At 40.3% G+C, this 26,135-nt stretch overlaps 1 non-coding gene across 1 annotated transcript; it reads left to right on the forward strand.

Annotated features, from left to right (window-relative positions):
* Window positions 1-6,981: 6,981 nt before the first annotated feature.
* On the forward strand, window positions 6,982-7,088 carry LOC130734766 (small nucleolar RNA R71). Its single transcript, XR_009018111.1, has one exon. It is a non-coding gene; the product is annotated as a small nucleolar RNA R71 (small nucleolar RNA).
* Window positions 7,089-26,135: the final 19,047 nt, after the last annotated feature.

The raw sequence follows: 26,135 nt of genomic DNA on the forward strand, positions 1-26,135 counted from the left end.
TTCACATCGGTTTTTCTAAAACCGTTGGGAAAAGTCCCTCATTTCTCTGTTTTTGACATCGGTTATAATTAAACCGTTAGGAAATGCCCCTCCGTTCTTTAATTTTTTCACAAACCCTGAAACCCAAACGCGCACAAACTCACTATCAGCTCTCGCCATCACCTCTCGACGCCGCCATCAACTCTCGCTCTGGTGCGTTCGCCACCACCTCTCGCCGCCATCAACTCTCGCTCTGGTGCGTTCGCCACCACCTCTCGCCATCAGCGCTGGTGCGTTCGCCATCACCTTTCGCCATCAGCTCTGGTTCATTCGCCATCACCTCTTGACGCCGCTCCTGGTTAGATCTGGTGTTTATGAAAGCTCTCGACGCCGCTCCTGCTTCGACACTATCAAGGTAGTTTCTGAACTTTTAACTGATTTGTGTACTGATTTGAACTGGGTTTTGGGTTTTATGTACTGATTTGAACAGGGTCTCATGCTTAGGGAAATCGGTTTCCATCTGATTTGAACCGGGTCTCATGCTTAGGGAAATCGGTTTTGGGGTTTTGGGTTTTAGTTTCTGAACTTCTAATTTAGTTTTCTGGTTTCGACAGTCCTTTTCCTTCAATCTGCAACAGAGGATGCTGGAAATCGATTTCCATCTTGGGGAAATCGGTTTCCATTTGTTACTGGAATTCAAAATTTCTTGTGTAGGAACTAGTAGGAATTGGGAATAGATTTCGATGTGGGACTCTCATCTGCAACAGAGGATATTGGAAATCGATTTCCATCTTAGTAGGCTATTGATAGAGAAGTTATCATTCCTAAGGGTAGAGCATTGAAAAGAGGATGAAACTCTAAGAATAAGTTTCATTTTATAGATGGATCCATGTAGGAATCCTCAAGCTTTGATCCTAGCAATGATGCATGGGAGAGATGAAATGCTGCACGTTTGGTTTATGACCTCAGTTACAGCTTCGATAGCTCAAAGCATCGTGCACATGGAAGTAGCTTCAGAGTTCAGAGGTTCATAAAGATCTAAGGGGAGAGCTTTCTCAAAGGGATATGATTAGAAGCAAGGACATGTAATTTAGCTCTTTACTGGTTTGCATGACAATACTAATGTGGTTCAATCTCAAGAATTGCTCATGAATCCATTTCCTATCATGAATAGAGATTTTTTTCTAGTTCTTCAACATGAGACCAAAACTGTGGTCCAGTTGTGGAAGAATTAAAATAGATACTAATTAGTGTACAGCAATCAAGGAAGATACTAATTAGGTGATTGTTGAAAGGGCTGAGAAGAGTGATGTTCCTGATATTGATAAGAAAAAGTTAGTATCTTCTATTCCTTGTACAGATAAGTTGTGTCTTTTGGCATAGTTTATGAACTCTGATTTTCTTTTTAGTATGATTACCTTATCATGCTTTACCTGGTTGAAGTTTTGATGTCAGATAGAATTGTACCTGAATTCTGAGTTCTGACCTAGCAAACCTTGTGGTTCTAATTTCATTTGGTTGAGTTGTGGAGGGTAGAAGTTACACATGGTAGAACCCAATTGTCAATTGGATTTCTTTGTTGTTTCCAATTTTTTGTTAACCTTCTGTAGTGTTTGACACACTGTATAATTCATACTTAATTATTGCAACCTTATGTTGATACCATGTGTTTTGGGGATGGAGGTAGCAGTTTAGTGAAGAAAAAGAAGTTTGTTTATGTTAAATATAATTGTATGCGGCCTCTAAGCAAATAAGAACTTTGTGAATCCTTTTAAATTTGATCTTATATCCATGGGGGGTCAGTAATTTGTACCTTGAGTTGTTGTGGTGTAAAAAATGTTTTCATTATGCTTCTTTGGTGTTCAATGCATGGACTCTAATGTTTTCTTCTCTAGCAAATATGGCAAAGTAAGTTGATGAGCTTTATTATCCCCCCTGCTTGGTTTGATGAGGATCCACAATTTTGTAGTCATTTATCAAATTTATTCTCTTACAAAATATACAAATAAAATGTAGTAGTCCCCTATGGTCAACAACGGTGATGATTGTCTGGTCTTTAGTATCCTAATTTTATTATTGTGAAGATGAATAGCCTCTTCCAATGCTAATGTACATTTTTATGCCTTATAAAACTTCTAAATTAATGTATCTTGGTAGGTGCTTAGCAATAAGTTTTTTATAAATGAAGGGATTGTATTGTTGACGAAATAACCTGGTCTTAAACTGTGTTTCAAATGATGATAAGAGAATCTTTTGTTTTCTAGTTTAGATAGTCTTTTTCTTTTGGCTTTGTAATGGCCTTGTAATGACTCCATTTGCTTTTGTTTTTATCTTACCTTTCTTTTGATACTTTGCAGAAGCTTGGCACCTGTTGTAGAAAGGTACTTAGCTTGAGTTGAAAAAACAGTAGCAGCTGAGTTGTTCTGGAAAGGTACTATCTAATATTCACAGCTCGCACCGCTAACCAGTTTCTTTAAAAGTTGTATGTTGGTTAATCCGCAAGTGTACGGAATTCACCCGGTTTTAAATTATCGAACCACAGGGAATTGGTGTGGCAATTCAGTTTAAGAGTCAAGTTCAAGGTTGGAAAGCAAATAAAATTCAGTTTTAATGATTGATTGTTCAAGTGATTGAGTGACAAACTTAAGAAATGTAAGTGTGTGATAACAATGGTGATCTTGCCTTGGGTTCTTGCTTAACTAAATCAGTTTTAAATTAACCTATTCTTCCCACAAAAATTCTGAGTCTCTCCTTGATGTTATAGCCTATGTAATCATCTATCAATGCCTTGTATAGACAATCCTCTAAAGTCAAAAGATAGGTTCAATTCCTTGAGAACCTAAACATTTGCTAAAGGCACTAAGCATGCAATTCAGGCCAACAAACCCCAACCCCTACTCTATTCCTAGTAGCAAGCATAGAAGAGGTAATCCCATATCATGTCCCTAATCTATAACAAATTTCCATTATATTATAGAAAAGCATAAAGCTAGCTCATGATCTAACTTGAAACATAAAGCATAGATATGGAATTCAAGGGTTTACTCAGAAGATTCATGTCAAGAAAAAGGAAATAAGATTAAAACATCAAGAGTCTTACAAGGAATCCAAAGCAAAGAGGTGTTTAGCCAAACATGGCTATGAAATCCATGCTAGAAAATAAAGATAAAACCTGGAACATAAGACCTAGGGAAAGCTCCCAAAGCTTCAGAACTCAAGCTCTCTCTTCTAACTTATGAAACAAAATGATAAAAATGACAAAAGTTCCAAAAGAAATGGCAAAAAGCCTATTTAAAGGCTAACAGGTCGAGTCTGGGCGCTCAGGCGCCAATTCAGAGCGCCTGAGCGCCAATTGCACTTAAAAAACATGCTCTCTGGACCAATTGGCGCCTAGGCGCCCATCCCCCAGCGCCTAGGCGCTTGAGCTCGCTTGAAAAGGGCTTTTTGGCTTCTGCAACTCCTCTTTTCAATCCTCTTTAAGTTTTCCATCAATTCCATGCTTATTGGCCTTCTTCCTTCTTCAGTTCCTGATCTGAAACTTAACCAACAAGCCAAGGAAAATTCTAGAAGCTCAAAGAGCTTATTAGCACATGAGATCCTTCAATTAACACAATAAAACCATGCAAGTCCTAAACTTTACTCAAAATGCAAGAAAACTCCCTATAAAACTACTAAATTACCAAAGTCAAATAAAGACTAAAGAAAATATAAAAATGCATGAGAATGCATGAACCACTACATGAGACTCAACAAAAAAGACTCAAAATACACAAAGAAATGACCCTAAAAACACTACTAAAATAGGGTCATCACACCACTATACTCAACGACAGCTCGCCCTCGAGCGTAAATAACACTCGCTTGCCCTCAAGCGCAAGAAATGCCCCCGACACAAGTGCTCAAAAAGGAATACTTATCACAAAACTGGGGGAAAGAGAAACTACAGCTGGTTTCAAGAGAAAGATCCAACAACCTACTTCATGCTTTTGAAAACAAAGAAGATTGAAGAGTCCATCCATGAGAAGCTTATAGATCTAAAATCCTATGATGAGATATATATTTAGTGCACTGAGCACACAAGCAAGTTCATTGGTTCTGAATATCATTCACTCAAGAGCAGCAGAGATCAAGCATGCACAAATTCAAAGAGACTTCAAAAAGGGTTGTAATGTTGGCTCGGTGAAGTACAAGGTGGTTGGTTCCTAAGGAAAGCTAAGGCTTCAAAGCACATTGAGTGTGGTCCAATTAGTAAACCAGGAGCTTCAACATCAAACATCATTAGCACATGTCTCTTGACCCCTTTTTCAAGTTTCTTTTCTCATTTTTTTTTTTTGCACTCCAACTTTGGTTAGGAGTTTTTTCTTTTTTTTCTTATTCTTTTTCACTAGGGAAAGAGACATTTTCTACTTCAATTCAGCTCCATAACATTGCAAGGAACAACACTCCCCAAGTTCCAACCTATCCTTCATCCCATCCATGTGGCTAACAAAGGAAATCTTCAATAAGGCTCAAGTGGGACAACTAGGGACAAATGTACAAGTTAACAAACTCTGAAGCTCAAATAAAACCTAAAAGTCTCAAGAATTAGGCAAGTATCACAAGCATACTATGAGTGAAATCAACACAGAACCAAGAAGTGCAAGTGAGTCAGGAGATTCCAGGGAAATTTTATAGTGAAGGGTCAAAAATGGACCCTTAATGGACTCACATCAACTCCATTCTCAAGAAACAATCGGAAGACCGAAGTCTCCTCCTCTCTTCCCCAAAGCATGCAATCACTCATCCCCAAAAGACACAAGTATTCATGAAAACATTTTCCAAAAACCAGCACAAGTTAGAGAACATAACTTCGGGCAAAAGCATGTGAGTATAGGGTAGTAAAGACCCAAAATGACTCTAACAAAACAATGCATGCCAAAAAGAAGATAAAAAACTACAAAGGAAAAATATGCTAAACATGCATGAACTACACTACGGGAAAGAGTTGACCTCATTTACCAATTACCACGGAGGCTCAAGCATAGCTCCTTCTCCAAAATTCAGGCTCTCATTCCCTGCAAAATGCAACAAACAAACAAGCGAAATAAAACAAGACTTGGGTTGTCTCCCAAGAAGCCCTAAGTTATAGTCCTAGGTGGACTCTCCTTCCTTTGGGGTTAGGAAGGAAATTCCTTACCATCAAGCTTCCTTCCACATTTGCAAGGTAGAAACCTCGCACAAAAACTTTGGAACAATTCCTCCCAAGAGAGGGTATCATCTAAACCATCATACCAAATCCTTGCTCCCCCCTTCAAGGAGTGAGGGAAGAGCTTAACCTTGAGCTCATCACTAGTCACACCTTCCATCTTTCCAAGGTGACTAGCTTCAATGAATCGGGCCATGTGGTCTTTGAAACTCTCATCTTTAGACCCCCCATACTTGTTTTCACTAACAAGCTTGATGAGAGCTTTATTAAGCTCAACATCTTTTTCACTTACCTTGGGGGTCTCCTTTGAAGACCTGGACAAGCTTTTGATCATATCACAAACAAAACCATCATTAATGTTAGTTTGCAAATTAGGATTAAAAACCGAAAATCTTACCTTGTCCTCACCAACTCTGAGAATGAGCTGACCCTTATCAACATCGATCTTCGCCCTGCCAGTGGCTAAGAAGGGTCGGCCAAGGATGAGAGGAATCTTTGCATCCTCCTCCATGTCCAGCACAACAAAATCAACAGGGAACACATACTTATCCACCTTCACCATAACATCCTCAATGATCCCATATGGTGTCTTTAGGGATCGGTCTGCCATTTGTAAGGAGAGCATAGTTGGGGTGACCTCTCCTAAGTTCAACCTCCTAGACATGCTAAGCGGCATCAAGTTGATGCTCGCTCCTAAGTCACACAATGCATCCACAACAGTCAACCCCTCAATTTCCACTGGGATAGTAAAACTCCCAGGATCCCTTCTCTTCTTAGGCATTTTCCTTTGCAAAATGACACTACACTCCTCGGTCATCATAATAGTTTCATCAACCTCACTAAACTTCCTTCTCTTATTTAAAATGTCCTTCATAAACTTAGCATAGATAGGCATTTGCTCCAAGGCTTCAGAAAAAGGAATATTGATGTGGAGTTTCTTAAAAACTTCCAAAAACTTAGAAAACTGTTTATCCAGATTTTTCTTGACCAAAGCCTTGGGGAATGGAATCTTACTAAGTTCAGGAGAAGGAGTGCTCACAACTCTAGCTTTCACAGGTTCACTCACTCTCTTCTCCGTAGCACTCTCATATTCTTCCTGTACTTTCTCATTTTCCTCTCCCTCATCTTGTTTTTTTGACTCGTGTAACACTCTCCCACTCCTAGTGGTAACAACAGCAAAATTCTCTTGTTTAGACAAAATTAAAGAATCGGGAGAAAACTTACCTTGAGGTATCTTGGCCATTTGCTTGGCTAGCTGGCCAAGTTGGTTCTCCAAGTTCTTGATAGCCGCCTCTTGGTTCTTATGGTTGTTGTTCATGCGGTTGATGCAACTCTCCAATAGCTCCTCTAAACTCCTCTTGCAATTCACCTTTCCAACAACTTGTGTTTGGACAAGAGGTTCATGATTTGAGGATGGAACTGTGCTTCCTTGAGCTATAGCTTTGGCTTCATTGCTCTCAGCATTGACAGTACACAAGTTACTAACATGAGGTCCACCACAAGACTTGCACTCCACACAAGTCATTCTTGCACCAATAGCCTTGGTCTCCTTAATATGCATTCGAATCTCCGCCACTTGTTCGGTGAGTTGCTTGTTGGAGGCCAAGAGCTTGTCATAAGCTTCCACTTCAAACTTACTCCTTCGGGTTTGGCGATCATTTTCAGAGTTCATGGCTCTCGCTGCCATCTTTTCTATTAAGTCATACCCCGCTTGTGGGGGAAGAGCATCGAACTCGCCATTTGAAGCCGCATCTAGGCCAAACCTCCAAGAGTATTGTAGACCATCATAAAATGTTGCAACCAATTCAGCTTGGGTGAGATTGTGTTGAGGACATTTCCTCAAGAGCTTCTTGAAGCGCTCCCAAGCTTCATAGAGATTTTCCTAAGTGGTTTGCACAAAATTCATAATGTCTTTTTTCAGCTTCCTCAAAAAAGCTCTTGGGAAAACCTTGTTGTGAATTTTTTTGCTAGGTCTTCCCAAGTAGTGATACTCCCTTGAGGTTGTGAATTCAGCCATTCCTCCGCTGCATCCTTCAAAGAAAATGGAAACAAGCTCAACCGAATTGCATCCGTCGGAACATTGTTCACACGGTAAGTGTTGCAATTCCGGATGAACCTCTCCATGTGAGCATGTGGATCTTCCAAAGTACCTCCACCATATTGGTTTTGGCTCACCAAGTTGATGAATGCCGGTCTCAACTTAAAGTTTCCAACTCCCTCGGGAAAGACAATGCTCCCGGGATAGTCATAACTCATGGTAGCCGAAGTGAGTTCCCGAACAGACCGGTTGGCATTCTCAACTTCTTGTTCACATAATCGGAGGGTGATCCCCTCTTGGATTCTTGCCTCAATATGGGCTTGCATCTCCTCCTCCGTCATTCGGCCACCCATTGCGGTGTCTCTCGTGAGAGTAACCTGAAAGTGTGACACTAAAACAAAGAAAGATTAGTAGCACCAATTCTAGACAAAGATAAAAACAAAAAATAAAACCACAAACTAAAAACTTAAACCAAAAACCACAAACAATTCCCCGGCAACGGCGCCAAAAACTTGTTGGTTAATCCGCAAGTGTACGGAATTCACCCGGTTTTAAATTATCGAACCACAAGGAATTGGTGTGGCAATTCAGTTTAAGAGTCAAGTTCAAGGTTGGAAAGCAAATAAAATTCAGTTTTAATGATTGATTGTTCAAGTGATTGAGTGACAAACTTAAGAAATGTAAGTGTGTGATAACAATGGTGATCTTGCCTTGGGTTCTTGCTTAACTAAATCAGTTTTAAATTAACCTATTCTTCCCACAAAAATTCTGAGTCTCTCCTTGATGTTATAGCCTATGTAATCATCTATCAATGCCTTGTATAGACAATCCTCTAAAGTCAAAAGATAGGTTCAATTCCTTGACAACCTAAACATTTGCTAAAGGCACTAAGCATGCAATTCAGGCCAACAAACCCCAACCCCTACTCTATTCCTAGTAGCAAGCATAGAAGAGGTAATCCCATATCATGTCCCTAATCTATAACAAATTTCCATTATATTATAGAAAAGCATAAAGCTAGCTCATGATCTAACTTGAAACATAAAGCATAGATATGGAATTCAAGGGTTTACTCAGAAGATTCATGTGAAGAAAAAGGAAATAAGATTAAAACATCAAGAGTCTTACAAGGAACCCAAAGCAAAGAGGTGTTTAGCCAAACATGGCTATGAAATCCATGCTAGAAAATAAAGATAAAACCTGGAACATAAGACCTAGGGAAAGCTCCCAAAGCTTCAGAACTCAAGCTCTCTCTTCTAACTTATGAAACAAAATGATAAAAATGACAAAAGTTCCAAAAGAAATGGCAAAAAGCCTATTTAAAGGCTAACAGGTCGAGTCTGGGCGCTCAGGCGCCAATTCAGAGCGCCTGAGCGCCAATTGCACTTAAAAAACATGCTCTCTGGACCAATTGGCGCCTAGGCGCCCATCCCCCAGCGCCTAGGCGCTTGAGCTCGCTTGAAAAGGGCTTTTTGGCTTCTGCAACTCCTCTTTTCAATCCTCTTTAAGTTTTCCATCAATTCCATGCTTATTGGCCTTCTTCCTTCTTCAGTTCCTGATCTGAAACTTAACCAACAAGCCAAGGAAAATTCTAGAAGCTCAAAGAGCTTATTAGCACATGAGATCCTTCAATTAACACAATAAAACCATGCAAGTCCTAAACTTTACTCAAAATGCAAGAAAACTCCCTATAAAACTACTAAATTACCAAAGCCAAATAAAGACTAAAGAAAATATAAAAATGCATGAAAATGCATGAACCACTACATGAGACTCAACAAAAAAGACTCAAAACACACAAAGAAATGACCCTAAAAACACTACTAAAATAGGGTCATCATTGTATTCATTTTGATTTCGAGTTTCTTCAATGAATTTTTAGGCCGCTTCGTCTCAGATTTACACCTCTATCATATATGTCTTTGTAAGTACCCTCTATTTTTACCTCACACTACTACTAGTTCTTGTTTCTGCACTTTTCTGTGACTTTGTTTACCAAGGGTAAATAAGGTTCATTTAAATAATATAACTCTTGTATTATTTTAAACTATCTGTGATATTGATGGAGAGAATAGTATGCTGATGTGCTGCGTTAGTTTATTAAAGCTAGAATCTGTGAATCATGTAACATTTTTAACAATCTATTGTTGATATATGCTAATGTGCTGCGTTAGTTGATTAAAGCTTTTCCACTGTTTTGCAAGTGATATATTCCAGATTGATGCTGCTGATGCTTGTTTCTGCGCTTGGACATCCTATGATTGGTGCTGCTAATGTGAAATTTGGTTTCTGCTATACCACTGCCATATCCACTAGTTTTCAAGCTGAAGGGAATTTCAATTCTTCTTGTGGGTACCTTGATATAGTCAATGGGATACTCATGTCTTTAATTTGCTGCACTTGTTACTGATGTAGATGTTTTTACATCTTTTTATTTCTTGTGCTTTTGTGCAATTGTCTCTGCACATTTTTAGTCTAGTTTTTTATTCACTTAGTCTTTGTTTTGGCTATGCTACTCGTTGTTTAGCTGAAATACTAATTAAAACTTTAGTGATATCAAACTCTAATATTAGTTTTCATTTCTTCATCATTTCTTTAGCACTTTGCTAATCTATATATATTTGGCAATGCATGATCAATTATCACTTATCAATGAATTTCTCTTTTCAAAAAAGATTGGTGATGTAAAAAATTCAGCTCAAATTTCTGTAAAAAAAAGCGCAAAAAAATAGAAAAAAAAGAGATCTCACATCGGTTAGAATATAAGCTGATGTAAAATATGTAAAAAAAAAAAACGAGAATTTACATCGGTTATTTGCTCTCAACTGATGTGAAAAGTTATTTGCTCTAAATCGTTGTGAAAACATGACTTTTCACATCGGTTATCTGCTCTCAATCGTTGTGAAAACATGACTTTTCACATCGGTTATTTAACGCGACCGATGTGAAAAATTACTTTTCACATTGGTTGTATACCCGATGTGAAAAGGTGGGGACATACCACATCACCTTTACCCACATCGGTTGCAAACCGATGTGAAAAGTACTTTTCAACCGATGTGAAAAGTCCTTTTTGTAGTAGTGTTGGCTTGGAACGGAGGATACAGGAGTCTAATTTGTGAGGTGGATTGTGATAATTTAGTGAAAATCCTGACTGAGCCAGCAGCAGTGCAGATGCACTCTGAATTTCCGGTCCTGCATTCCATTACTCAGCTTTTGGCGAGGGATTGGCAAGTTAGAATTAACAGTATTCACCGGGATAGCAACGCGGTTGCGGATCACTTAGCTCAGAGAGGTGCTGCTGCTATGAGTTCGGGGTCTTAAATTATTCCGAGTCCAGATCATGATGTTGAGTACCTTCTGTTGAAGGACTCTCTTTCTATTCTTTAGTTTTTTGTTTGTTTGTTTTGTATTTTTTCGATGAAGAAAAAAAAAAAAGAAAAAAAGTATATGTATATATTACACCCACTCGAACTTCTTAACATGCAAGTTCAATTCTTTGCTATTATTTTATGTACAGGGAACCCAATACCAGAATGCAGATGCAGTTCATTAACGCTTGCAAGTTGATCAGTGACTAATTTGAACTTCACATTGTATTTGCAGTCTAGTGATGGTGACATCCAAAGTTCTCCATTAATTCAAGAAAAATGTCGTATTCTAGTATAAATATATTTTTAGTTGAATGGTGCTATATAATCATGTAACGTATCTCTCTCTATATATATATATAGTGAGGTGCCCACTAGGGTGGACCATTTATTAAATTGGTCCACCGGTGCACCAAGGTTATTTTAGTAATCTACAAATATTAAAAACTAAAAATATATAAAAATAGAGATGTTGAGGTTCCACCATGAGTCCAGATTCATTGAACAACCTCCATTGAACCCAGATTACCCAGTTTGCTCAACTCCGGATTTATCTTTATGTACTAATTAACGATAACACATGAGTCCATGACATTCAAAATTAAAGACAAAAACATAACAAAATCTGATAGGAGTTTTTTCTCTTCTAGGTGGTCGTCAGAACCATTGCAAACTACAAAAGAGGCCTCCAAGATTTATCTTGTTGTACAGATTCAAATAAAAATGATCTCATCTCACTATCCCATTTACAGATCCAGGGCGTTGAAGAGAAAAAAAAATAAAACTTACAACTCAAATAAAAAAATTTACAACTCTATTCACAACATTTACAACTGAAATCATAAAATTTACAATAGAAGATGAGGGGGTTGGATTCGCTCTAATCTACTGCTTACAAGAGATGTGGTGGTACCTCCGATCCGTTTGGCTTCTTGCATGTGCCTTACAGTTCCGTTCGGACGGCAACACCTCTTCGATCTGGTTGTTCCGGCGGCAGATCCGCTCTGATTTGATGGTTGGCGACACGAAACACACCGATTCGCTCTGATCTGAAGGTTTTGTGGGTGAAAAACCGAAGGAAGAAGAAAAGGGAGCGAGAAAGATGGCCGACGACATGAGATCAGAGCGAAACGGAAGAAGAAGGGGATCGAGCGAGGAAGAGAAAGATGTGGATCGAGTAAAGCAGGGGAAGAGGATCACGTTTGAGAAGTGTTGAAGCTTTGATCGTGGATGAGAGAACTGATATGAGAGAGGGGAACTGATAGATAAGATGCGGCTGAGGGAGAAAGAGGAAGAGAGAGAGCAGTTGGCTGATTTTAGGGTTGGAAGGTTTTACGTTTATACCCTTTATTCATCAATTTAATCCTAACCATCCATGTGTAGAATATTCTAAGAATCTTGAATCTAACGGCTTTTAAGCATTGGTGCACTGGTGGACCAGTTTTTAAAAGGAGCACCCTAGTGGGCGCCATATAGTGATAGTGATTATGTTCTGCCCATTAAAGTTGGCAATCACACAATTTGTGGCCCCATTCTTGTTGCTGTGTATTCTATTGAGTGGACCCTTTTATTTGGTATCATTGGCCTAAAGCTGTAAGGCAAAGCTTGGAAATCTTAAAAAATGCTACTCATCGAGCTCGCATGCGTTGTCTTATGTCTTTATACTGTTGAATTTTTTATTTTAATTTGTCAACTGAGAAAAAATAATCATCTTAGTGCATGTTCAGATAGCTGTGAAAATCAAAATCAGAGAAAATCAAAATCATAGTTGACAACTGTATGTGATTTTAGCTTGACCGTACCATAGTTTTGTACTATGTATCTAAATATGCACTTAGTGTCATTGCACTGAATTGGCAGAAATGTTCTTATAAATTATTCTTAATGAACTGATTTCTCAAAAATTCTATTGATGGAAGATGAACCAACGCCACTCACTCACCCATTGTGAGCTTCATGTGACTGAATGAGGATGAAGAGGGCTATGCAAATTTTTAATTGCTCCATTGAATTGCCCTCTCACAATTTCAAACCACCAAGTGACTTTTTCTTCGCACTCATCCCAAAACCTCCCTTATAAAGAAAAGAGGAATAACAATAAAAATATAGTAAGATTTTTTTTCTTCTTGTGCGAACGTATTATCCTAAAAGCTTTTTTTTTTTGAGTAACCGGGGCTTAGAACCCAAACAGAGGAATTAAGACCTCAGATACAAAGTGTTGCAGAAATCAAACATGAAATGGAACTATACAAAAAGGGGGAAGAACCTCAAAACACACACACACACACACATATATATATATATATATATATATATATATATATCGATCATAGGGAGACCATTCTTTAATTTGCAAACACGTCTGCCACTGAATTGGATTCTCTGAACACATGTCTCCAATGGAAGTTATGGTCTTGGCCGGCAAGATGAACAATTTCTTTAACTAGTGAGCTGCAGAGATGCATTGGGTGGCACCCTTTGTTTAGGAGCCCAATAGAAACCTCTGAATCACTCTCTAACAGGATCTTTGAGTACCCTTTTGCTCTTGCAATTCGAAATCCATGCAAAATTCCTCAAAGTTCCGCTTTCAAGACAGAACAATCCCCCAATTTGACAGAATAACCCATTAGGAATCTTCCCTCATGGTCGCGAAGGATACCACTGCAAGCTGCACGATGCTCTGTTTGGATACAAGATCCATCAGAGTTTATCTTGATCCACCCTTCAGGAGGGTGAGACCAATTGACAGAAACAATTCTAGTAATTTTTCCATGGGAGTTTGGAGAGACATGAAGACTCGCTGCCAATCTCAAGTCTTTAACCACACCAAGAATCTGTCTCATCACCACTGCTGCTATAGTTCCAGTTCTTTGAAAAACCGTGACATTCCTAGCTCTCCAAATGTTGTCTAGTGCTACACCAAAGACCACACCCCAGGGAATACCATGCTGGTAGGATTGGAGATTTTGTAGGTTACACATAAGCCAATCATCTCTATTAGGTTGGAAAACAATCAGCAGTTAACATTGAGGGGATGATGGAGGTCCAAACTTCAACACCGAAATTACAGTCCCTTATGGTATGCATGATAGATTTTGAATTCCCAGGGCATCTAGGACAATCATATGCCATATGCCTATGGGCTTATCCTAAAAGCTTTAACTATTGAATAAGAGAAACATGAATTACGTAAGAGCCTATTGGGGCTTGAAGCTTCAAAAGTGCACATGTTCACATACTTTAATTAATTCAATTTTTGGTATTAAAAAAATTGTTAGCAATAAGGATCGATCTCTAGACCGTTTGGTCATAGAGATTCTAATATCATGTCAAAGAGCCAATTATTTCAAAATTTTAAGTTATTGGATAAGGGCGGCCACAAGAATAATTTTATATTATTATTTCTAATATTTTTATTTGACCTGATTTTTGATCTCCTAATTTAAAGTGTATATAATTTTAGTCTCTTAATTTTATTTAAACAAATTAAACCTTGAGGTGATTGGGTGTATTATTTCAGGAACAGGTGAATGCTTGGCATTCTCGAGCTTGGCTCGAGCTTAGGGTTTTCCTCCTCGAGTGCTTTGGACTCTTTGAGGTGGTACCTGTGAATACACTCATACATCCAAGCCACTACGTGAAGATGATGAAGAAGTTATAACTGGAAACTAAAAACACAAACTTGTTGCTTCCTTCTTGCTTTCTTTAAATAGGTCAAGATCGAGGTAACATCAACATCTCATTTTGCCTTCCACGCAACGTGTTTTAGTGCATATGTTTTGATTCTTTAGCGCTCAAGTTGTCACATGGTGAAGATTGTCTCTTTATGTGGGCTGTTGGAGGTGTCATAGTCATGTCAACGTCGCTCGTCTGTTTGAGTGTGGAGATCAAAGGTGTCCTAGTCATGGCACACTTTACGACATGTTCTTCGATCTTTTGCATATCTCCTAGAATTTTAGGGATAAACAATAAAGATTAGCTTGGCCAGTTTCCAGCCTTTACTCGGGTATAGAACCCGACCTTGGTTAGTTTTTTTTTCAACTGGTTTGAGGCGAGGAAAGTATCTTTTCCACTTGGCTTTTGTCAAGATTTTGGGCTCTTCGAATTTGCTAAGGCTCATAGTGTGGAAGGGGGTTTGTGGCTCATATGTCGATGAGTTGCATCATCGTGAGACTAATCATCTGATCATATAGAGGTAAGATTGTGGATGTCTTTTAGATTATAAGCTGAGTCGATATCAAGGTTCAATATCTTAGCAAAGCGAGGGGTATGCCGGGATCGAGTTTAGTTTCTAAAAAAACATGGGATATGTCAATATTGGGAATCAATATCTCAGTGATCATGGGATATGTCGGTTTTAGCCCTTATTACCTCGACGATCATGGTGTAGGTCGGTTTAGTACACAACACATCAATGATAATGTCGTAGGTCGATTTCAAATATTGACAGAGGTATGTTTCTTCTTGCCAAGAATGGTGTAGGTTGGTTTCGCATAGTAGTCCCCTAGCTCTGGTTAGCATCAGAAGTTTGGCGACTACTGGATTAGATTCCCTTTTATAAAGGCATTCAAGGATCTTATCGTGACTTCAAAGGCTATTTTTCCCCATATCTCACTCGTGGAAGGCAGCAAGCCTTGGTGGAAAGATAAAAATGGGTGAGGAATAATTCGATCATCAATTTCCTTTGACTTAGTCTCGTTTACACTATGCGCTTCATGTGAAGTGGTACATAGTTGATGAAGCTTAAGGAGCTTTTTCAAGATTCCGTCCAAGATGATATGGTTTTTCTATTTCGGTGCCTGAGTATCATTTCAAACAACACTGTTACCGAGAGTGTACGTGGCTATAAGTATATTCTCCTGTGATTTTGTTTTGTTTATCAACTTATTTCTAAATCTTTCTTTGGTTGCAGTTGCAATGAATCCTCCAACATAAATACTTAAAGCAATGCAGACAACCATTGTGGATGAGTTGACATATATGAGTCTTGGTCCTCCGGAAGAGAAAACCAGTCAAGGGGATATCTGATCGGGCTGATAGAAATGTAGAATTGGGGCTCAAAGCAAAGGCTAAACAATAAGTAGTGGTGGCAGAAGTGGAGATAAACAAAAAGAGGAGTTCGGTTCAAAGTTGTTGAGGATTGAGAAAGAATGGGATGTAAGCAGTATTTCGTTTAGAGTTTCATTCAGGCCCCGTTTGGAAAAACAACTTAATTAAGCGCTTCTGGTCATAAGCCACCATAAGCGCTTATGACATAAAATCTTATTTATAAGCTATTTTTATAAATTTATTAAAATAAATTGAAAATAAGCTGTATATAAGCATAAACTCTTGAGCTTATGAAAATAAGCTATCCTGAGTAGCTTATGAAAATAAGCTCAAAACAGCTTATGGTAGGCCATAAGATGTTTGCATAAGCTCTGTCAAACACTTACACAAGCTCTTATGCTATTAGATAAGCTCAAATAAGCTCTTCCAAACGGGGTCTCAATTGAACAAAAAATAAGCTTTGAGGCTATCCTTTGAACAAGTGCACAAACACACTTAAAAGTGGTTGTTTGAATCTTAAGTCAAAAATGTAATTATTAGGAGTCACATTCTTGGAGAAATGATTAATGATAGGAAATGAAATGTTGTTGTATCTTATTCTCTTTTTATTATCTATTAATCAATGTGTTAAAAACATGTGCAAAACCATGGACGGTGGTCAATATTGACCAAGGGTCAATACTACATGTGACACATGTGTTTGCATCTTGGAAAAGAGAATTTGGAATTCTCTAGATTAAGAAGGAGATGGATAGAAAAAGGGGTTATACCTCTTGGTCACAATACACAACTTCAGATTCAGAAAGTGAGTGAAGCTTCCCATGGTCTTTGTTTGTTCTGTTCTTATACTCTTGTATTAGAGTGTTGTGAGGGGTAGTTCAAATAAATAGCTTTGGGTGTACTGGGGTTGTGGGTGAGTGAGAAAAATCTGTGTGTTGTAACAATTTTCACATAGTGATAATTCTCTGGTTGTCGGTTTAGACAACGGTCGTGGGCTTCTCCGGTTTTGGAGTTTCCACGTTATTTTCTTGTGTTGTGATTGCGTTCTTATTTTTCTTCAGTACCATTGTTTGCCAACAGTAGTATCAGAGCTTCGGTTCGAGGAGATATCACAATTTTGTGATATTGTGAAGGTGCTGAAGAAGGTGATACTGTCTAGGTACTATGTCTTACTCAAATGCAATGAAGTTTGACATAGAGAAGTTTGAAGGAAGAATCAACTTTGGCTTATGGAAAGTACAAGTCAAGGATGTGCTGATACTGGACTAGGCGAGAGACCCTGGGGTCCCTCGCCCAGGCGCGCCAGCCGGGGGCGACATGCGAGCCAAGGAGTTGGGCCTTCTCCCGGGAGGCCCAACTGGCCCATTAAGAGAAGTTAGGGGCGCCTAGCCCAACTCCCGAATCTATAAATAGGGAGCGGTTACCAATTGTAAGGGACTCTTGGCTCATTTGAGAAATAAAAGACTTGAAATTCAGTTATTTTCTCTCTCTAAGCGGTTACGCTCTCATTCTCTCTAGATTCTCACATCATGATCCTCTCACTATGGGTCCTGTACCCCATCTCTATGTTCTTGGATAGAACATTTGGCGCCGTCTGTGGGTATCGAACCCACGACCACGTGGTAGGGGAAGGTTGAGACACGCGTGTGGTTCATCATTGCGTCGCGCATGTGGAAGGCGGCGCAATGAATCGGGAGATGAACTGCTGACATTCGAGACGTCGGACGCTCGCAGAGATTGGAGATGGTTTATCCGCGACGTTAATAACCGCCTGGAGCGGCCGGATAGGGAAGAATGGTGCGCTTACCACCGAACAACAGGCCACATTACAGAGGAATGTCGTAATTTGCTGCGCGCGGTGGAGCAGCTGATATCGGTAGGGGAACCAATCATACCTCAGAGGGATCAGGCCTTAACGACTAAGGAAGCAAACACGATTGCAGGAGGATTCGGTGGAGGTGGAACCACTAGTGCAGCAAGGAAGCGATACGCAGGGCGGTGAACGCGGTCACAGAGACTTCTTTTGGTTTTTCACACCCGGAAATTTGATTTTCGTCCGCGGACTTCTGCGGAATAAAGCCACACCTAGACGATCCGATTGTGGTCCTACTGCGTGTCAACCAACTCAATGTACAACGAGTGCTTCTGGATCAAGGAAGTTCGGCGGACATCATTTACGGTGTTGCGTTTGATCGGTTCGGTTTGAAAGAAGGAGACTTCACTCCCTACGCAGGGACTCTTGTGGGGTTCGCGGGCGAACAAGTATGGGTAAGGGGCGTCCTCGACCTAGATACTACATTTGGTGAATTTGAGAACGCCAAGACACTGAAGGTGAGATACCTAATCCTGGGAGCGGTGGGATCCTACAACATGATAATCGACCGGAATACCTTGAATCGCCTGTGCGCCGTAATCTCAACAGCACATCTGGCGGTCAAATATCCGTTACCAAATGGATGAATTGGGAGAGTTGTTTTGGACTAGAAGAGTGCAAGGGAATGCTATTGCAACGCGGTGGAACGGTATGGGAAAAAGACTGCTTCGGCAGGACACCGATGCAACGAGGTCGGCGTGCCAGAGGAAGACCTAGATCCGAGAGGCGAAAGGCGCGTCAACAGGCCCACACCGATCGAAGAAACTAAGGAATTGAAATTTGGCGAGAAAGTCCTCAAAATCGGAACCAGGTTGACTGAGAATCAAGAACAGAGGTTATCGAAGCTATTAGGTGAAAATCTGGATCTTTTTGCTTGGAGTCACAAAGACATGCCTGGAATAGACCCAAACTTCATTTGCCACAGGCTGGCACTGTTGGAACATGTTGCCATGAATTTTGTCAAAACAACCGATTGTCGAAGCAGATGTTGAGGCATCTGATCTCGTGAAGCTAGGGCATCAGTCCTCAGCTTGTGTTTCTGTTGTGGGCCTTCTGAAGATTTACTGAAGATATGTTTTTGAGTTACTTGAGGAGCAAGTAGCTATCCAGAAGGGTTTTAATTGTTGGGTTGTTATTTGTTGAAACAATCTTTGTTAAAAGATTGGTTTCTATCTTTACTTGTGCAATAAGAAACCGAATCTATCAAGATTGCGTTTTGAATTGCTGTTACTGAAATCTGTTTCTTCAGCCCATGCTAACCCTAAAGCCCATGCTACCGCTGCTGAAGTCTATAAAAGGATGAAGACCTAAAACGTGAAGATCACCGAAGCTGATAGAGAGAGATCGAGTGTTTTAGGATTTGTTATTGTGCTTCGTTCTTTGTTATTTGTGAATCCTCTTTGCTCACTGATTCTATAAAGCAAAGAAGGGTTCTGTGTTGTTTGATTGCGTTCAAACTTTACTTGTTCATTGTGTTCACCAATCAATGTGGCAGTGATTGAGAGAAAGTGAGAGGGGCTCTCATACTTAGGTTGAGATTCTAAGTAGAAATACACTGGGTAGATTAGGAAGTGAACTATGAACTGAGTTGTTCATGAGTGTCTGTAATTCCTGAATCTTGAGATAGTGGATTTCCTTTCTTTGGGTGCAAACCCTCCAGACGTAGGTGAAAGTTTTTCACTGAACTGGGTTAACAACTTCGGTGTGTTATTATTTTGTTGTTAAGTTCTGTTTTACTTTTAAGCGATTGTCGAACCTCTTGTTCTAGCATCGTACAGGACAATCGTATCAGAGGGAACCTGAATTACAATTGGCATCAGAGCAGGCACCCTGTTCTGGTTGGGTCAGCTCCAGGGAGTTTTATTCAAGTTCTCATGGATAACAAGGAGGGAGGATCAGTCAATAGGCCACCCATTCTGGATGGTACTAACTATGACTACTGGAAGGTTCACATGACAACCTTTCTCAAATCGATTGACAACAAGACCTGGAAAGCTATTGTCAAGGGTTGGAAGCTGTTGGTCAATTCGCAAGTGTACGAATACCTCCGGGTTTTAAAATATCGAACCACAGGGATTGTGAGTGAGAATTGTTGATTTAAGCCTAAAGTTTGCGAGTTCTTAAAGCAGTAAATTTCAAAGATTGGTTTTGGCTGATTGTGACAAAAGTTTTGCAAGTGAGCAATGATGAATAAGTTGTGAAAAACAAATGATGGGAAATTGCCTTGGGTTTTTGATCATCTAATCCATTTTAGTCCACCTATCCTATGCATGTGAAACCTTGATTTAACTCTTGTTGTTAAAGCCTATGTACTTACTAGTTGATTCCTCACAAAAGTAACTCTCTCAAACTGAAAGATAAGCTCAATTCCTTGTGTACTTAAACATTCATAAGAGGTAAATAAGCATGTATGTTCAGGCCAACAAAACCCTACCCTCACTCTATGCCTAGAAGCAAGTATAGAAGGATCTATTCCAATTCATGTCCCTAAATCATAACAAATTTCCATTTGATTATAATCTAGCCTATAGCAAAGGTGTACCAAAGCTAAGCATGCAATAAGGAATTGAAATACAAGATTGAATCAAGACTCATGCATAGAGATATGATTTAACAAACTAAAATTTCATAGAATCTCTTAACCCAAAGCAAAAAGTAGACTAGTCACTCATGGCTAGTGAATTCATAAAGAAAATGTAAGGAAAACCTGAGAAAGAATACAAGTTGGAAGCCTCCCTTGGCCCCAAAGTTCTCCTCAGCTCTAAAACTTGATAAAAAATGAGTGAAATGTCCAAATGTATCAAAGAAATTGGCCTAAGCCTTATTTATAGGCAAAATAAACGAGGCTGGGCACTCAGGCGCCAATTCAGAGCACCTGAGCGCCAATTGCATGTTGGAAAACATGCCTCTAGACCCAATTGGCGCCTAGGCGCTTAAGCTCGCCTGAAAAGGACTTTTTGGCTTCTGAAACTCCTCTTTTCAATCCTCTTTAAGTTCTTCATCAATTCCATGCTTCTTGGCCTTCTTTCTCCTTCAGTTTCTGCTCTCCAAACCTAACCAACAAGTCAAGGAAGATTCTAGAAGCTCCAAGAGCTCATTAGCACAAGAGGTCCCTCACAAAACACAACAAAACCATGCAAGTCCTAAACTTTACTTAAAATGCAAGAAAATTCCCTATAAAACTACTAAATTACCAAAACAAAATAAAGACTAAAGAAAAGATAAAAATGCATGAGAATGCATGAAACACTACATGAGACTCAACAAAAGACTCAAAACACACAAAGAAATGACCCTAAAAACACTACTAAAATAGGGTCATCACACCACTATACTCAACGGCAGCTCGCCCTCGAGCGTAAATAACACTCGCTTGCCCTCAAGCGCAAGAAATGCTCCCAAACAAGTGCTCTCAACAAGGAATACTACAAGAAAAACAGGGGGACCCAGTAATCACAGCTAGTTCCAAGAGAAAGACCCGACAACCTACTTCATGCATCTTTTGAAAAGAGAAGAGTGTAGAGTCCATTCATGAGAACATATAGAACTAAAAATCCTAGGATGAGATGTAAATTTAGTGCACTGAGCACACAAGCAAGTTCATAGGTCCTGAATGTCATTCACTCAATGGCAACAAAGATCAAACATGCAAATATTCGAAGAGACTTTCAAGAGGGTTGAAACATTGGCTAGGTAAAGCATGATGGTGGTTGGTCCCTAAGGGAAAACTAGGCTTTCAAGCACATTGAGTGTGGTCCTCTTCTATTAACCCCGGAGCTTTTCACAACAAACACTTTAGCATAAGTCTCTTGCACCCCCTTTTCAAACTCTTTTTTTTTTCTTTTTCCAACTCCAACTTTTGGTTAGGAGTTCTTTTTCTTTCTTTTTTTACTGTTTTTTTTCTTGGGGCAAGAGACTATTTCTCATTTTTCCAGCTCCATACAACACAACAAGGACCATCACTCCCCCAATATTCCAACCAAACATCCGCCCCAAACTTTTGGCTACAAAAAGATTCTCCAATTAAGCTCAAATGGGGCAACTAAAGGTAATGTTCAACCACAAACTCAGAATCTCAAGAAATCCTATAAGTCTCAAGAATAAAACATGAATCACTAAGCATGCTATGAGTGAAATTAATGCAGAACCAAGAATTGCAAGCGAGTCAGGATCCTCCAGGGAATTTTTATGGTGAAGGGCCAAAGATAGACCCTTAATGGACTCACCTCGACTCCTTTCTCGAGACACACTCGGAAGACCGAAGTCTCCTCCTCTCTTCCCCAAACATGCAATCACTCATCCCCAAAAACAACAACAAGTATTCACAACAGCATTTTCAAAAACAGCACAAGTAGGGAAGCAAAACTATAACTAAAAACAAGCGAGTATAGGGAAGTAGAAGACCCTAAAACAAAAAGCTAATTAACAATGCATGATAAAAAGAAAAACAAAGTTTATAAATTGAAAAATATGCTAAAGATGCATGACCTAAACTAAGAGCAGAAATACCTCAACAAAGTCACTCCATGGGGTCATGGTCACCCCTTCCATCGCCATAATCCGGATGAACACCGACATCATGCATTAAGCTCAAGTCTATCATCCCCTGCTCCAAGGTATTAAAATCCATGGGCCCATTGTACCTGAGGTCTGATGTGCTACCTCCCCTCCAATGGAGGTCAAGATCCTTGTGTAGGCGATCTTGCCTCAAAAACATCCGCCGAAAGCGGCCTCCATCCAAGCAGGAGAAGGGTCAGCACGTGGTGGAGTAACCACCTCATTCACCACCTCAACATTTTCTTCTTCCTCCTCTTCTTCTTCCTCTTCTTCCTCCTCTTCTTCCGCTGGCTCCTCAGGATCCTCTTCCTCTTCCTCCTCTTGAGGCATTCTTGCCGTCCATTCTTTATAAAGTTGAGTGATCCTCTCCTTACTGAGCAGAGGTGCCACAAGCAACCTCTTCTCAATAACATGGACTGGCCTCCTAGCTCTGTCCCTCACCGCATGAATCAACGAGCAAATCAAGTGAGGAAAGATGGGCCGATGCTTGTCTTTACTCCTGTTGTAGAGGGAATAAATCCGATCAGCAATGATGGTGGCCACATCCATAGGATGGCCTCTCACAATGCAGTAGATGGCAACTATTGTAACCTCTCTAACTTCAGTTTTGTTAGAGCTAGGAATGAGGGAATCCTGCAAAAATTCAGCCCAAACTCTGGCTAGCGGTGTCATATCCTTCCTCCTCACAAATATAATCTCATCATCAACTGCTTCCCAGTCCCGCCCAGGCCTAACAATCACTGCCTTCATGTCTTCCAAAATCTCCGGTGACTTCTCCTCTAAGAGCTCATGATAGGTGGCCTTCTCGGGGAAAAGCTCCTTCTCTTGGTCCTCCGTGAGGAGACCAAGATGCCTGCGAATGACTGCTGGATTGTAGTCAATCACATCTCCCCTGAACCAAGATGAATTCACCGGTGGCCTGGACCTGTCCTCTTGATTGTCACAGTAGGTGTTCGCACATAACTCCCTAACCATGACCTCACAAGCAAACGGAATGGGGTTGACCCAATTCTTCCACCTCCTAATATCAATGGCTTCTTGCATGCCCAAGAGGTCTCTCCTTCCCTCCCGATACAAAACTCCCCGCTCCTTCACACACTCCTTGTGTGCTAGGTGAGCTCGGTAAAACTCCTCCTTAATCGCTGATAGGAAGCGGGAGAGATCAAAACTCCGGGAGGTGGAGGAAGAAGCTGCAGCTCTTGTGTTGGTTCTTGCTCTTTTTACAGGCATCTGCAAAGTTGTTAGCACATACACAAGCCACAGACGTTAGAAATGTTAGTTCTAAAATAAAAAGAAATGAGAGGAGAAACTTTGTACAAAAAAAAAATAGAACAACCTAAGAGCACCCAACAAGTCTCTTAGTGATTTTGGCAAAGAGAGAAAGACTACCACAAGCACTTGCCAAAAATCGACTAAGAGAACCCATTGAGGCATTCTATCAAACACCTTATAAGCAAAAGCTAAACTAAACTAATCCACAAAATCCTAACTACCCATTCCTCACAAATTCACAACCCCTTTCTAATTAAGCACAAAACCAACCCATAATGAACAAATACTACCCAAACCCCACTTGCACTAGCACAAATTCACTCACCCTTACCCAAAAGAAGCATGCATTGAAAAACTCATGAACTATGATGAAGGGAAGTGGAAAATGGAACTTACCTTGACTTAAGAATGAGTGGGTGCAAGAGGAATAGACTTGATGCAATGCAGAACTTTGAAGCAAAAGGAATAGCCAAAGTGTGTGCAAGTGAGAAATGAGAAGTAGAAATGGGGTTTGGAGAGAGTGGGGTGCGTTTATATGAGAGAAATGAGAGTTAAGAGTGGGAAAATGAAAGGTTGGGGTTTTAAAACTCAAAATGTGGGCAATAATACGAACAGGAGCGCTCGAGGGGAACGCTCAGGCGCTCACACCAGTTCCAGAGGCAGTGCCTCTGCCACTAATTGGCGCCTAGGCGCCCATGAATTGGCGCCTAGGCGCTCAACCCAGTTTTTCCACAAAAATTTACTTTTTTTTTTTTGAAATGAAACACCTAAAATACTACAAAATTCAAAGATAAAAAATAACAAAATTAAAAGAATGGGTTGTCTCCCATTTAGCCCTAGGTTATTGTCCTAGGTGGACTCTCCTTCTGATGGTGTTAGGAAGGAAATTCCTTTCCATTGATTAACTTACCACAAGCGCAAGGAAGAAACCTTGCACAAAACCTCTGGAGTAAATCCTCCCATGAGGCAATGTCCTCTTGCTCATCAAACCAAGCTCTAGCCTCCCTTGTCAAAGAATGAGGGAAGAGTTTAATCTTCACTTCATCACTTGAAACACCCTCAATCTTAGCAAGGGTGCTAGCTTGGGTAAACTTCACCATATGAGCATGTAAGTTCTTGTACTTGGACCCCCCATACTTGTTACCACTAACAAACTTGATGAGAGCCGGATGGAACTCATCAATTTGGGCATTAACCTTGGGGGTCTCTTCTAAAACCTTTGTCCTGCTTCTAATCACATCACAGACAAAGTCATTGTCATGGTTAGTCTCAATCATAGGATTAAAAACAGAAAACCGTACCTTTTCCTTACCAACACGGAGAATGAGGTGACCTTTGTCAACATCAATCTTAGCTCTACCAGTAGCTAAGAAAGGTCGACCAAGGATGAGAGGAATCTTCTCATCCTCCTCCATATCAAGCACAACAAAATCCACGGGGAACACATACTTGTCCACCCGCACCATTACATCCTCCACAATCCCATATGGAATCTTGAGGGATCGATCCGCCATTTGCAAGGAGAGCATGGTTGGAGTAACCTCTCCTAGGTTAAGCCTCTCAAACATGGTGAGCGGCATCAAATTGATGCCCGCTCCAAGATCACACAAGGCTTCCACATCCGCCATGCCTTCAATTTCCACCGGAATAGTGAAACTTCCGGGGTCCCTTCTCTTCTTAGGCATCTTCCGTTGCAAAATGGCACTACATTCTTCCGTCATCAACACTGTCTCATCTACTCCCTTCAATCTTCTTCTCTTATGCAAAATATCCTTCATAAACTTAGCATATATAGGCATTTGTTCCAAAGCATCAGCAAAAGGAATACTAATGTGGAGCTTTTTGAAAACATCAACAAACTTTGAAAACTTTTTATCTAAGCTCCTCTTAGCTAATGCTTTAGGGAACGGAACCTTGCTAGTTTCAGGAGTAAGATCAACTTCCTTTCTCACCTTAATAGGCACAACTACTTCTCCTCCCACTATCTCCTCTCTCTTTTCTCCCTCTGTTTTTTTCTTCAATTCATTCATCACTCTCCCACTTCTAGTGGCTACAACAGAGGCATTCTCTTGCTTAGGATTGGGGATAGTGTCGGAAGGAAATTTACCTTGAGGTCTCTCGGCTATTTGCTTGGCCAGCTGGCCAAATTGATTCTCAAGATTCTTGATAGCCGCCTTTTGATTCTTGTAATTGTTCTCCGTCCGGTTGATGAAAGTTTCCACCAACTCTTCTATGCTCTTCTTGGAACCACTACCTTCACCTTCTCCTCGCTCTTGAGGTTGTCTTGAGCTTTGGCCTTGGAATCCTTGGCTAGGAAATTGTCTTTGAAAGCCATTTCCTTGCCCACTACTACCTTGCCTCCAAGAGAAATTAGGGTGATTCCTCCATCCTGGATTGTAAGTATTTGAAAATGGGTCATTCCGAGCTTGACCCATAGCCTTCACTTCCTCCTCCGGTCTAGTCTCTGTGCATTCTTCGCTGTCATGTGGCCCTCCACAAGTCACACACTCCACCTTGGCAACTCGACCACCAATCTTGGTAGTCTTCATTTGACTTTGAATCTCATTCATTTGCTTGGAGAGTTGCTTGTTGGAGGCCATAAGTTGATCATAAGCTTCAACCTCAAGGACTCCTCTTCGGGCTTGGCGATCATTACTAGAGTTCATGGCTCTTATAGCCATTTTTTCAATCAACTCATACCCCACTTGTGGAAGCAAGGCATCGAACTCTCCACTTGAAGCTGCATCCAAACCAAACCTCGAAGAATATTGGAGACCATCATAGAACTTTGCTACTTACTCAGCTTGAGTA

The sequence above is a fragment of the Lotus japonicus genome, chromosome 1, assembly GCF_012489685.1.
Source record: "Lotus japonicus ecotype B-129 chromosome 1, LjGifu_v1.2".
NCBI classification, from domain to species: Eukaryota; Viridiplantae; Streptophyta; class Magnoliopsida; order Fabales; family Fabaceae; genus Lotus; species Lotus japonicus.